The sequence below is a fragment of the Panicum virgatum genome, chromosome 8K (genome assembly GCF_016808335.1).
Source record: "Panicum virgatum strain AP13 chromosome 8K, P.virgatum_v5, whole genome shotgun sequence".
NCBI classification, from domain to species: Eukaryota; Viridiplantae; Streptophyta; class Magnoliopsida; order Poales; family Poaceae; genus Panicum; species Panicum virgatum.
The window spans coordinates 50,338,567-50,354,251 of record NC_053143.1 but is presented as its reverse complement, the minus strand read 5'-3'; the positions used below and the strand labels follow the sequence as shown (position 1 = coordinate 50,354,251).

Below are 15,685 nucleotides of genomic sequence, written 5' to 3'. Positions count from 1 at the left end.
TGCACAGTAACAAGAGACATGCATGATTACAGAACAGCCGTCCTCATGCCATATCATTTTACCTAAGTAGGTTTCAATCTTATCTTTTGCTTGGATAAAAAATAGTGTTAGATTTAGTCTCACATCGAAAATTGATGGTGGTGAGCACAACATATAAGGTGGGACCGCAGTTCTCACCCATCAGGCTAGTCTTTTGGGTTGAGTTTTAAGCCTGAGGTCTTGATTGGTTGGGCGCCGGCTCGTGAGTATAGCGGGCTGAGCCGGTTTCCATTGCGCACTCTAACAAAAAGGAATTTAAGCACTGTGAATATCTTTCCTTCCTTGACTGTCTTATTTCGTTATGTGCGCATACTTGTCAGGCAAGCTCTATATAAAGTGCAAGTAGGTGCAGCAGAAGAATCACCACACACTCAGATCCTTGAAGCATCCACTAGTAGCAAAATGGCTATCTTAGGGGCCCAGAAGAGGTCCTTCTTCCTTCGGCTTGTGGCAACGCTCATCAGTATTCTGATTGCATGGCCCTGCCCACCATATTCCTTAGCCACAGCATCCACACTCCATAATTCATCTGAAACAGATCGACAAGCCCTTTTGTGCCTGAAATCCCTGCTGTCTAGCCCTGCTGGAGCCTTAGACTCATGGAGAGACGACTCACTTTCATTCTGCGATTGGCGAGGGGTCTCATGCAGTGGCAGCAAGGCAGCTCGTGTTGTCGCTCTTGACCTTGCAGAGCTAAACATAACAGGAAAAATTCCTCCTTGCATTGCTGACCTTCATTTCATTGATACGATCGACATGGCTTACAATCAAATAAATGGCCCCATACCCCCAGAGATAGGCAAATTAACCCGGCTGAAGTACCTCAACCTCAGCATGAACTCCATCACTGGGAGGATTCCATATTCCATATCATTTTGTTCCAAGCTTGAGGTTATCAGACTAATCAACAACTCCATCGAAGGTGAGATCCCTCCAAGTCTTGCCAAGTTACAGTTCCTTCAGCAAATTGTTCTTAGTAATAACAACCTTGGCGGAAGAATCCCTTTGGGGATTGGATTGCTTCCAAAGTTGCAGTATCTGTTTCTCCCAAGTAACAACCTTGTGGGTAGTATTCCTGAATCCTTGGGCAACAGTCCATCGCTCGCCATTGTTTTTCTTCGGAACAATAGCTTAACGGGTGGCCTTCCACTTATGTTGGCAAATTGCTCAACACTGTACTACCTTGACCTCATACAAAACAAGCTCAGTGGAAACATCCCCTCTACTCTCTTCAATAGCACATCACTTGTTACATTAGATCTCTCAGATAATGAATTCTCTGGGATCATCCCGTCATCCTCCATGATGTCCCCACCAATACAATATATTAGCTTAGCAAAAAACAACTTCTCCGGAGTTATACCTGCCACATTTGGAAACTTCTCTTTTCTTTCCACCTTGCTCCTTTCTGAAAATAACTTGCAAGGAAGCATCCCTGAAAGTTTAGCTAGAATTCAGGTATGGGAAGCATTAGACATGGCTTATAACAATTTATCAGGCACAGTACCACAGAAACTTTACAACAAAACATCACTCAGCTACCTTGGCCTTGGTGTAAACCAACTTGTGGGAAGAATTCCTAGTGACATTGGCAACACTCTTCCGAACATCGAAACACTGGTCATGGAAGGAAACAAATTTGAGGGCCCGCTGCCTGTGACCTTAGTCAATGCCTCCAAACTCCAAGCATTAGAATTCCGTGATAATGCATTCACTGGGGTAGTCACTGCCCAACTTGATTCAGTTGGACCTTGGTGCAAACCAGCTTGAAACAATAGACTGGACTTTCTTGTCTTCGGCATCAAACTCTACTGAACTTCAATTAATATATTTGGACAATAACAAGTTAGAAGGAACATTACCAAATTCCATTGGCAATCTCTCAAGGAGCCTTCAACAGTTGTTCCTGACAGAAAATAACTTCACTGGAACTATACCATCTGAGATAGGAAACCTCAAAAACCTCACAATTCTCCAATTAGGGGGGAATAAATTCCTTGGAACCATTCCTGATACACTTGGAAACCTTGACAACTTGTTTATCTTAAGCTTGGCACACAATAATCTTTTTGGTGAGATCCCACAGTCAATTGGGAAATTGGAAAGGTTAGGTCAACTTTATGTCCAGGAGAACAATTTAAGCGGTTCAATACCTCCGAGCATAGGAGGCTGTAAGAGTTTGGTGATACTGAACCTATCGCATAATGTCTTCCAAGGAAGCATCCCGCCTGAGCTCCTCACCATTTCTTCTCTTTCTGGAGGCCTAGACTTGTCCTACAATAAACTCACCGGATCCATATCATCTACCATTGGTGACCTCTTTAATCTTGAATCCCTTGATATATCCAACAATCAGTTATCCGGAGAGATTCCTCACACACTTGGTGAGTGCCTTCACCTGGAATCCATCCATCTAGAGGTGAACTTTCTTTCTGGAAGTATCCCATCATCACTCATGAGCTTAAGAGGCATGACTGAGATGGACCTTTCTGTAGGACCGGAAAATGCGACCAGAGGGGGGGTGAATGGGAGCAACTCAAAAATAATTTCGCACGGAAGCAAACAGATCAAACTCCCAAATTTCAAGAACTTTAGCAAATTAGATCCAAACGCGAGGAAACTCAAAACATAGGTTTACAAGATCACTAGAAATCTATTCTCAAAATATTATGCAAGGAAATTAAATATAAAATACGGATCAAGAAAACCTAGATTGAAACCGACGATAAACCTGACGAAGAACAAATAGGCACGATGCAATGAAACGAAGAACAATACTTAATGATAAAGTATTAAACCAAGTACTTGTTCTTACAGAATTGCATCTAGCCTCCGCCCGATCGTCCTCCCTCTCTTGATTAGAGAGATCAACAAAAATCCCTCACTAGGAATTAAACCCTAGGCTAGACTGGAGAGAAGAGTGCACGCAAGAAGAGCTTCAGGGAGGCGGCTACTGTTCACGGCGGCTACTGTAGCGCGGAACTGTTCACGGCGGCTACTGTAGCAACGCCCCCCCCCCCCCCCAAAACCCTAAAAACGCATACCCCTCAATCCTAGGTGCCGCATATTTATAACCCATAGGGTGCCACTACCTAAATTACAAATTTGCCATTACGTAAATCAAATTAACGTAATCGGCGCGTATCACGCAATATCATCCTCCACGGCAAACAATCTCGATGTCCGCGATCCTTCCATCTAGCACCATGACGTCCCGTGATCTCGCCGCACGATGATCCGGAATCTTCTCGCGATCGACAATTGTCCCCATCTTCGGCCACGTCCGCCGCAACGAACGTCCGGGATCTTGGTTTTGTGGCTTAACCAAGAAACCGTCCACCAACGTTCTCTCGCTGTGTCGTCAGGTACAGTAGACATACACCGCACGATCTCAAATCCCTCGAACGCAAGTCTTGATCCACCCTTCACCGCTCTCAGTCCATCGGCGTGGCATCATATCTTCATTCTTCACACGTCGCCGCATGTTCAGTCTCCACCTATCACCTGCAACGACACCAACCAAGAGAAACGTCACACGCACACTGTGTTGTTCAATCACTCATCACAAGGTCCTAGCCCCACGGGCATCTCAATCTCCCCCTTGATGAGTGCTAGCAACAAAAGCTAGGCTCGACACAATCAAGACAAATACAAGAGTAACTGAAAAGCTCCAAAGCTGACAAACTCCCCCTGTCAAAATGCTCAAACTCAACCTCCCCCTGAGACTCAGCAACATTTCAAAAGCATAATCTCAGCAAGAAAAATTAACTCCCCCTGCAAAATGAATTTGTGTCACTCATTCTCCCCCTTGTTGACAAAGCACTCCATCAAGTAAAAGATACATGAGGGGACGGCACAGATAGAAGCTTCAGAGACATATATCAAATACTTATACCAGCGAACCAGCAAAACCAGCTGTTCAGAAAAGCAGCAACACAATGCAATGACCATAGAAATTTAAATTAGAGCCTTTTGAAAACCAATTAGTCAGACCATGCAAACAAATTCAAGGCCAGTATCAAGCTGAAGACAAGACATATAGCAAGCTCACACGATGGGTAACAAAGCTTCCAATCAAAGTTCACTGCAAATGCTTGAATCAGGTCTATGCCATGAAAGACAAACCCGTGGCACACACAACACCTGCGACTGGGGCAAGCTGTGAGTAACCAACTTAGGCTGCCATGCCTAAAGCACAAGTCTGTATATACAAACCCAAATCTCAGCATCATATATATATATATATATATATATATATATATATATATATATATATATATATATATATATATATATATATATATATATATTGTTCCCAATGTTATATGCTGAATACTGAACCCATTTTTCTTTTGTTGTCCCTGCTGATCTGGGATCTTTTGACAGCCCCTGGACTATAGAGTGCCCGGTTCATGTGTGTCTTTGCGACACAAAGAACATTTGTTCTTTCATAGGCCCAAAAGAAGCTACATTCACAGTGACGAACCGGTCTTTGACCCATTGAAAGGAGCCAAAACCGAACCGTGAGCAAGATATATGTCGAGTATTCAACCAGATACTAGAACAAGAACATGTAAACAAGCCTGATAAAATCATGAAGTATCTGTGTGCTGTTTTCAAAACAAAATATGGTCACCCAAAGCATCACAACCTCTCCAAAGGCATTTATCACAAATTCGCTGAAACAAGTATAAGGCATATGTAACCGAAGCGACAAAAACATTGATACTAGAAAGGATAACACACACCAAACTCACCACGCAAACGTGCAAACGTGGCTTGATCGAGTGGTTTAGTTAAAATATCAGCCAACTGCTGACTAGTATCAACATGCTTAAGCTCAATATCACCCTTTTCAACATGATCTCTTAGAAAATGATAACGAACATCAATATGTTTCGTTTTAGAATGCAGCACAGGATTCTTAGCAACACTGATGGCACTGGTGCTATCACACAATAGAGGAACATGAGAAAACGACAAACCAAAATCGCGAAGGGTAGCTATCATCCATAAAAGCTGAGAACAACAACTAGCAGCCGCAACATACTCGGCCTCTGTAGTAGATTGAGCAACATTGGATTGTTTTCTAGAGGACCAAGAAACAAGAGAAGAACCCAAAAACTGGCAAGTACCTGATGTAGATTTTCTATCCAAACGACACCCAGCAAAATCAGCATCCGAATAACCACACAAACTGAGCGTCGAAGAAACAGAGTACCAAAGACCAAATTCAGGAGTGAAACGAAGGTACCTCATTATGCGCTTCACCGCCTGACGGTGAGAGGTCCTGGGAGACGCCTGAAAACGAGCGCACAGGCACACAGCAAAGTGTATATCCGGTCTCGTCGCAGTCAAGTACAAAAGTGACCCAATCATGCTTCTATATTCCTTCTGATCCACGGATTCTCCATCTTCATCAGCATCCAAAGCTGCGCTAGTCGGAATGGGCGTTGAAATTGGCTTAGCATCAGCCATGTCGAACTTCTTCAGGACATCCATTGTATATTTTCCCTGATGCACAAATGTCCCTTCCTGTGTTTGTTTAATTTGCAATCCTAGGAAAAAGGTCAACTCACCCATCATAGACATCTCAAACTCCTTACTCATTGATTCTGCAAACTTTGCAACAAGAAAATGAGACGAACCACCAAAAATGATATCATCCACGTATATCTGAACTATTAGAGAATTATTGCCTTGTCTGAGGAGAAATAAAGTTTTATCAACAGAACCCATTTTGAACCCATTTTCAAGTAGAAAAGTTTTCAGTCTAGCATACCAAGCACGAGGTGCTTGCTTCAACCCATATAAAGCCTTTTGTAACTTGAAAACATGATTAGGAAATTTAGGATGTTCAAAACCAGGGGGTTGTTTAACATAAACTTCCTCTTCTATATACCCATTCAAAAAGGCACTCTTCACGTCCATTTGATAAAGCTTAAAACCACGTGAGGCAGCAAAAGCAAGCAAAATGCGAATAGCTTCTAAACGAGCAACAGGAGCAAAAGTTTCACCATAATCAATACCCTCCTTTTGACAGAAACCCTGAGCCACCAATCTGGCTTTGTTTCTGACAACAAGACCATCTTCCCCTTGTTTGTTCTTAAAAACCCATTTAGTACCAATTGGTTTGCAAGAAAAAGGTGGATCAACCAAAACCCAAACCTGATTCCGTTCAAAATTTTCTAACTCCTCATGCATGGCATTGACCCAATTAGAATCAGACAGCGCATGTCCAACATCACGGGGTTCAAAAGAGGCAACAAATGCAGAATGCGCAAGGACACATTGATTTCTAGATTTATACCTTGTTGTGCGCTCATTCAAGTTACCTATCATTTGTTGAGGTGGATGGCGACGCTGAATATGTCGAGGTGCTGTTCTAACAGAAGTTGCCTCCCCCTCAATTGTAGCTGGTTCATGATCAACAGTAGGTATAGCTGGAGGATCTGCTGTGGATGTGAAAAGCTCTGAAGGCCCTTCGTCTATCGTGCTGCTAGGTGTCTGAATGGGAGTTGCCTTGAGCACAGCTGGATCCTCTGTTGCATCATCATCATCGTCAAGTCCATCAACCTCATCTTCAAAAATGTTTTGTCCAATCTCATCATCACCTGCACACTCAAAAGCAGAAGAGAAACAAGGCATCGTCTCGTCGAAGGTGACCTCACATGTCTCCTCGATGCGATTAGTATCAAGATTAAGAACCCGGTAAGCTCGCCCTTGCAAAGCATACCCCAAGAACAACCCATCAGAAGAACGTGATTCAAATTTGTCCAAATTTCCTTTTTTCAGAATAAAGCATTTACAACCAAATACGCGAAAATGAGAAACTTTTGGACAACGACCATATCTCAACTCATAAGATGTTTTCCCCAGAAAAGCTCTCAGAAAAATACGATTAGCAACATAGCAAGCGGTATTAATCGCCTCAGCCCAAAAACGTCTAGGGGTTTTATGTTCATCAAGCATTGTCTTAGCCATCTCAACAAGCGTTCGATTTTTCCTTTCAACAACACCATTCTGAGGGGGGACATACGGTGAGGAAAACTGATGATCAAGACCCTGTTCTGAACAAAAAGCTTTCATTCGAGCATTCTTGAATTCTGTGCCATTATCACTGCGAATTGCTCTAACGACATTATTGGATAACTCATTTTTCAGCTTTAGAACAAGATCATGAATAAATTGAAAAGCCTCATCCTTGGATTCCAAAAAGAACACCCATGAATAACGAGAAAAATCATCCACAATGACGAGCACATACCACTTCCCACCAGCAGAACGGACACGGGCTGGACCTACAGTATCCATATGTAACAACTCACCCGGTCGTTCTGTCATCACCTGAGTCACAGGTGCATGAGAAGCCGCAATCATTTTGCCATGTTTGCAAGGAGCACAAACCAAATCTTTCTCAAACTTGAGTTTCGGTAAACCATCTATCAAACCCATCGAACTCAAACGGCATAGTAAATCAAAGCTCAAGTGACCCAAACGACGATGCCACTTCCAAATGGGGAGAGAACCATGAGCAACCAAACAACGAGCTTGTCCAAAAGATTTAGAGAAATCAACCATGAAAATTCGTCCAAAGGGGGAGATTTGACAAACAAGGTTACCGATAGAATCTAGAACTCGCGAATTGCCTTTCTTAAAACGCACTTCAAAACCATCATCAAGAAGTTGTGAGACAGAAAGCAAGTTATAATGTAAGTTCCGTACCTTCGCGACGTCCTTTAGCATGAATTTATTGGTTACCTTGATACACCCATGTGCCATCACTTTTCCTTTACTATTGTCCCCGAATGTAATGTATTCTTTACCGCTCGCGGGGGTGAGGCTGGAGAACCATCTATCATCTCCGGTCATGTGACGCGAACAACCAGAGTCCATTATCCATATGTTCTCCTCGCCTCCATCCTGCAATCAATAACGAACACGAGAGTGAGCTAATGACTCAACACTGGGGTTAGGATAATGCAATGAAAACCAGTGCTGGGCCATTTGCTCAAAAGAAGCATTAGCAAAATCAAATCTCTCGAAAGAACGAAGATGCCCACGAGGGGGAAAATGTGGCATGTCATTCCTATATGACGCAGGGGCACTATTACGTGAGCGAAAACTAGAAAAGCGAACAACTGGCGCACGTCTAGAGTCACTACGATCATAGGCACCATGTGCAGGGTACCGATCACGTCGTTCAGCACGCTTCCTACGGAAGCAAAACTCCGCCAAATGACCATCACGATCACAAAAATCGCAATGGTAAATATTTTGAGTAGGAGCAACGACAACCTTAGCCTTAGAAGTGGAACCAGAAAAATCAGGCTTAAGGTTATCCAAATGTTCACAAGTTGGTGGCCATGTGTTATTCAGGCTTTTAAAGTGTTTGGGTTTAACCCTCCAAACCTGCTTTTTAGGAACAGACTTGGGAGGTTCTACCACAAAACCTTCAGGTGAGACCGGTGGACTCTTCTCACTGGGAGTAGGCCCATTGTTCTCACCATCTGCATTCTTTTTACCAAAAGTACGCTTCAAATCATAACCAACACCAAAATGTTCACCCCTTTTAATTTGTGCAATAGTCATACCAATCTGGGGCTCACGCACAGAACACCAACCAAGGATTGTTCTCAAATGAGTGTTTTCTTCTTCTAAAGCAGCATTGTCCTTCTTTAAGATGGAAATTTCAGCAACAAAAGTAGGACAAGTCAAACACTCAGGTAAAACAGGACAAGTGTGTTTCTCCAACTGAACAATATGACATTTAGCAACATTCAACTCAGTTTGCAAAATTGGACAAGTAGCACAAGCACCAAGTAAAACAGAACGAGAGCGAAGTTCTTCCAATTCAATCTTAGCACAATCAAATTTATCAACTAAAACAGCATGCTTAGATTGCAATTCAGAAATAGAAACCATATGAATAGAACATTCCTCACATTCTACAGCAACAGGTGTAGCATCTTTTAGTGTTTTTAATTCAGCAGATATTCTATCATGATCAGCCTTAAGTCTTGCTAGAATTTTATTTTGTTTATCAACAAGTTTAGTCAACTCTTCAATTTCTTCTTCAGCAGAATTTTGTACCTCATTATCAGAAGAGTCGTTGCTACAGTCATATGCATCACCCTCATTTAAAGCCATAGTGCACATGCCTCCCTTGATGTCAGCAAGAAAACAGAGTCCTCCATCATTGGTCTTTTTGGGCTTCTCATCTTCGGACTCTGAATCACTAGAGTTGTAGGAGGCATCTGAATCAAAGCTACCCAGCGAAGAAAAGAGAACATGTGCAGCCTTCTTGATTTGCTTGTCAGTAAACTTCTGTTGTCCCTTCTTTCTCCCACGCCTATCACTCTTGTTCTTCCTGTCCCTTGATTGTTCCTGGCGCCTGTAGCTGTTGCCATGCTCCGGTGCCTTCACCTTGCTTGGACAATCAGCAATGAAGTGTCCACGCTCACCACAGTTGAAGCATCCTTCTGAACGCCTTCTATTTCGCCTGTTTTCATATACCCGCTTGAACTTGTTGGTGAGCAAAACAAGCTGATCATCATCAAATACCTCCAACTCATCATCTGCAATATGGCACAAGGAGGACAAAGCAAAACTAGGAGTAGATGAAAGATTAGCATTAGTGTTAGTACTCCCAGAAACCAAAGCCATTGGAATATTTGAAGAAGAACCAGCTGTGGGATTGTTAAGCTTTTTTCGAAATTGGATGTCGATCTCTTTGGATTTAAGCTTACTGAAAAGCTCATCAGTTGTAAGAGTCTCATAATTAGTAGACTCAACAATCGCTTCCACTTTTGTGCCCCAAACATCCAAGTCGAGTGCATGCAACAATTTGAGAGCCCTTGCATGATCATCATACGGCATAACCGTTATGTTGGCTTTCATTTTGTTGACAAGACTCAAAAATCGAGCGAAAAGATTTTCGATAGACTCACCAGGCGATTGCATAAAATTATCATATTCGCGCCTGTAAGTTTCAAATAACCGGATCTTCACTGCGTTGGTGCCCTCATGAAAATTTTGTAGAGTAGACCAAATCTCATGAGCAACTTGTTTGTCAGAAACACGATCAAATTCAGATTTGCTCAAAGCAGCAAAGAGAAAATCTACAGCTTTGTTATTGTTTTCATATTTTGTAGCGTGAGCTGCATTTGAGGGATCAACTGGAATCACATAAGTCGTATCAATTGTAATATTCCAAATCGCAATCCCTTTCCCCTTGAGAAAGGCACTCATGCGAGCCTTCCAGTACGGGTAATCGGTTCCATCAAAAGCAGGTGGATGTGAAGACGAAGTCATGATCGCCACAAGTGAATTTCACAACAGATTAGGTATGAGAAAACCTTAACCGGCTCTGATACCAATTGTAGGACCGGAAAATGCGACCAGAGGGGGGGTGAATGGGAGCAACTCAAAAATAATTTCGCACGGAAGCAAACAGATCAAACTCCCAAATTTCAAGAACTTTAGCAAATTAGATCCAAACGCGAGGAAACTCAAAACATAGGTTTACAAGATCACTAGAAATCTATTCTCAAAATATTATGCAAGGAAATTAAATATAAAATACGGATCAAGAAAACCTAGATTGAAACCGACGATAAACCTGACGAAGAACAAATAGGCACGATGCAATGAAACGAAGAACAATACTTAATGATAAAGTATTAAACCAAGTACTTGTTCTTACAGAATTGCATCTAGCCTCCGCCCGATCGTCCTCCCTCTCTTGATTAGAGAGATCAACAAAAATCCCTCACTAGGAATTAAACCCTAGGCTAGACTGGAGAGAAGAGTGCACGCAAGAAGAGCTTCAGGGAGGCGGCTACTGTTCACGGCGGCTACTGTAGCGCGGAACTGTTCACGGCGGCTACTGTAGCAACGCCCCCCCCAAAAAAAACCCTAAAAACGCATACCCCTCAATCCTAGGTGCCGCATATTTATAACCCATAGGGTGCCACTATCTAAATTACAAATTTGCCATTACGTAAATCAAATTAACGTAATCGGCGCGTATCACGCAATATCATCCTCCACGGCAAACAATCTCGATGTCCGCGATCCTTCCATCTAGCACCATGACGTCCCGTGATCTCGCCGCACGATGATCCGGAATCTTCTCGCGATCGACAATTGTCCCCATCTTCGGCCACGTCCGCCGCAACGAACGTCCGGGATCTTGGTTTTGTGGCTTAACCAAGAAACCGTCCACCAACGTTCTCTCGCTGTGTCGTCAGGTACAGTAGACATACACCGCACGATCTCAAATCCCTCGAACGCAAGTCTTGATCCACCCTTCACCGCTCTCAGTCCATCGGCGTGGCATCATATCTTCATTCTTCACACGTCGCCGCATGTTCAGTCTCCACCTATCACCTGCAACGACACCAACCAAGAGAAACGTCACACGCACACTGTGTTGTTCAATCACTCATCACAAGGTCCTAGCCCCACGGGCATCTCACTTTCCCAAAATAATCTGTCTGGTGAAATCCCAGTTTTTCTGGAGACCTTTAACACCTTGCAGCTCCTCAATTTATCATTCAACAACCTTGAGGGAGCTGTCCCTACTGGTGGTGTGTTCGGCAATTCAAGCAAGGTACTCCTACAAGGAAACAAGAAGCTATGTGCAACAGATCCAGTGCTGCAGTTACCAGTTTGCATGTCGGCGACAGCAACAAGAAGAAACAAGACTTCCTACATCATATCAGTAGCAGTTCCTCTTGCCAGTGCTGTGATGGTTTTGACTGCATGTTCTGCACTCATCATCATCTGCAAGAAGAGAATTCACTTCAAGAACCGGCGTCTTGACCCTCCATGCAAGGAACTGACGAAGATCTCGTACTCTGACATTGCCGATGCGACGAATGAATTCTCATCGGACAACCTAGTTGGATCCGGACAGTTTGGAACTGTATACAAAGCTACATTCAAGTTCGAGGCGCACCCAGACCCAGTTGCGGTCAAGGTGTTCAAGCTCGACCAACTTGGAGCACCAAAGACCTTTGCTGAATGTGAGGCGTTAAGAAACACTCGCCACCGGAACCTGATACGCGTGATCAGCCTGTGCTCAAGCCTGGACCAAACGGGAAACGAGTTCAAGGCCCTGATCCTTGAGTACATGGGCAATGGCACCCTGGAAAGCTGGCTCCATTCTTCGAAGGTGGACACACAAGAGAACAAAAGGACAGGCAGGATGCTGAACCTAGGTTCAAGAATCCTGGTAGCCGTGGACATTGCTGCTGCCTTGGACTACCTCCACAACATGGTTGCTCACGTTAGCGACTTCGGATTGGCCAAGTTTCTGCACGGTCGTGATTCTTCAGCTAGGGTTATGAGTTCAATAAACATCGCCGGGCCAAGAGGATCCATTGGATACATCGCGCCGGGTGAGAACTTATTCATGCATACTCCCTCCGTTTCGAATTATAGGTTGTTTTAGCAAATCTAGATGTATAAATTTTGCCATGGATCTATATATAGCATTTATCTAGACGCACAGTAAAATCTATGTATTAGATTTACCAAAACGACTTACAATTTTAAACGGATGCAGTACACATGTAATTTAAATACAATATGTTTTGAGGAAATTGATCTTCACTGAGCTACCAATAATGCAAAATCAAATAACTTTTTTCTAAAGAATGGGAATGACCACTAAATGTTTGTCTGTATTTCCACAGAGTACGGGATGGATCTGGAGACTGGAGGTCTCGACTCTCGACAGCAGGCGACGTCTACAGCTACGGCGTCATCCTGCTGGAGATGATCACGGGGAGGCGCCCCACCGACGGCCCGTTCGAGGGCGGGCTGAGCCTCCGCGGGCTCGTCGAGGCCGTGCTCCCACAGAACGTCGGCGAGGTCCTGGACAGCAGCCTGCTGCTACTCGCCCCGCACCACGACGGCGCCGGCGAAGTCGAAGCAGCAGGACGACGCGGCTCCGACGGGTGCTACGAGGATCGGGCGGCCCTCGGAGTCCGGAGCTGCGTCGAGCGGCTCGCCGAGCTCGGGCTGAAGTGCGCCGCGGACTCGCCGGGAGACCGGCCGGCGATCGGCCGCGTCTACGCTGAGGTCGTGGCGGTCAGAGAAGCGTTTTCCTCGGCGATGGAGGTTTCAGCGGCCCACGGGTAGCAGGCCAGGCCCATCAGGCGGTACAGTACAGTGTGGGTGCGGGTGCGGGTGCGGGTGCTGTGTGCCGGTGTGCTGGCCTCGCTGCTCCTGGGCTGCGCGACCCGTTGTTGCAGCACGGCCCGGCCCGGCCCGGCCGCACATGGGCACGGGCACTGCGCCTAGTCGGGCTGGATTGTATGGCACCACCTTAATCGGGCCACCCGCATGGAAATACGAGCCCAGCCCTAAAGCTATAATCACATTCTTTGTGAGATAATCTCTTAATCATGTGCTTGTATAGTTTTTTTTAAGGGTTAATTAGATGAGTGCCATTGCAAATATGTAAGTTAGGAGATATACAATACTATTCACCTATTTAGAGCATGCCATTACAATTCGCTACAAGTTCAAACCATGCAATTTTCTATGTTTTTTATTGTTTTAGGCCCACCCGCAGCCTGCAGGTCATCGTATTTGCATAAAGCCCAAAATGCCCTGCTACGTCTGTTTCTCTCCACTCGCTGACACACAGACCCCATATATCATCCCCTTTATGTAGCCGTTCTTCCTAATAAATCTTACTCGTGGTGCGGGCGGGGCACCTGAACCACTCGGTGATCTGCTAGCTGCTTGATACGTGTTCTTACTCATGGTGTGGGCGGGGCACCAGAACCACTATGTTGATTTTGCTAGCCATTGGAGCAACGGCTCTATGGAGTTGGCAGCCTATATATACGCCTCACCCAGGTCTTTTGAGGTTGCTGGAGTCCTGAGAAACCACACACATGTTGAAGAAAAAACTCCAAGCCATCCAAGAGTAAATTGATCACATCCTTATGTTAAGCACATACTTTGTTAGTAAGAGTGCTTGGCTAGCTCAAGATTGAGTGTAAGAGCAAGGTATTGTGTCTTGTGAGCTAGTTCTTGTATCTCAGTGTGTCAGAGCCTTGGAGTCATGAAGACTCACCGGCAATGTCCGGCTTGGTGTGGAGAGGCATCAATGATCTTTGTGCAAGAGACATGGAGACTTCCATCCTTCGTGGAGAAGTTTCTTAGTGGAAAGCGGGATCAAAGTGATCGAGAAATTGGCGCGAGCCTTTGTGGCCTATACTTCGTGGCAAGTCAAAGTATCCCCAGAAGAGATTTGGTGGTCGAGAAGCGATACTCTTGATGGAGTGTTTCAGTAACATGGAATAAAGGTGGTTTAGTGCCTACCGATACCACAGGATACATCCTTGTGTCGGCGAGATAGACACAAAGAGATGTGGTGGGGTTATTTTGGGCAATACGAAAATCCAGTAGCTTGTGGGTGGGTCCAAGAGCATCAAAGATGTAGAAAATGTCAGGATTCAAACAAGATAATAATTATAATGACATATTTACGGATAGACGAATTATAATGGTATATCTCGAAACTTGTATCTTTGTAATGTCATATATCCAATTAACCCTTTTTTAAATATTGTACTAGACGAAAAGAGAGGGAACGAAAGGATTTTTTTTGAAAGTTCGAATGCCCAGGGATCCATTACGAGGAATTTTAGAAATTGGGTCTCCTTTCGCAAGTCTTTTAGAATTTAACATCCTAACCCACCAGGCCACAACAATCGAAGTGCCTCAGTTCAACAGCTGCAATGTTGACTCGTCGTGGGACCTAGGTAGAATTAGAAAAACAATCTCAATCACCCACGTTAATCGTCCTTTCTCTAGTTGCACTGACAGATAAACGGCTAGCGCCCATCCGTGCCTCGTTCCTCACTGCAGTATTTTATTGCCCTCGAGTCGAATCAAGTTCTGTAGTCGATTTTCGACCTGAAAACAAAACGTCGGTGGTCACTATGTGCTCTGTTCGTTTTTGGGTAGCCCACGATTCGATTTTACCGCACCTTGGAGCTGTCCTAAGTGGTTTTATGAGTAGGAGGGGATCCCAAAGTCAGTAGAAACCATGGACCCAAGACCGCATTCACTTCCCGTCCGCCGCTCGTCCGCCCACCGGTCCACGGCGCGGCGGTGCCGCCCGCCTCTGTCTCTCCCTCTCTCTGTTTAATATCTTATACACTAGTAATCTTGTAACAGTATTTCTATTTCGGCTGATTCGATATTGTTCTGTAAGAGAGAATAATTCAGAACAAGCAGGAATAAGACAAGCCGAACGGACAGGGAATGTGTTGGATGTTGTATTCGTTCCGGCCCACGTTTATTTATTTATTTGTTTGGCTTGGGGTTGGTGCGCGGCGGGATCGATGCATGGATGCTGCCGCGCCGCCTGCTCTGCCCTACTCTCCCTAGGATCTCCGCTGTCTGTACTCGCTTGTACACACACGAGCGCCACCGCGAGCTTGCTCCTGCTACCCGGCTGCTCCGCTCTGCTGCTCACTTGCCGCCGCTAACCAGCTCGGGGGAGCGAGTCGGGAAGAGAGAGGGAGAGGGATAGACAGAGAGGACACCATCATCGCCCTCGCCCCCAGCCGGAGAGGCCAAGGCAGCGGAGGAGATCATCATCATCCCTCGGCTCCAT

The 15,685-nt window shown here is 44.8% G+C and overlaps 1 pseudogene; it reads left to right on the top strand.

Annotated features, from left to right (window-relative positions):
- The first annotated feature begins 383 nt into the window (after window positions 1-383).
- On the top strand, window positions 384-13,188 carry LOC120645910 (annotated as a pseudogene).
- The last annotated feature ends 2,497 nt before the right edge of the window (window positions 13,189-15,685 follow it).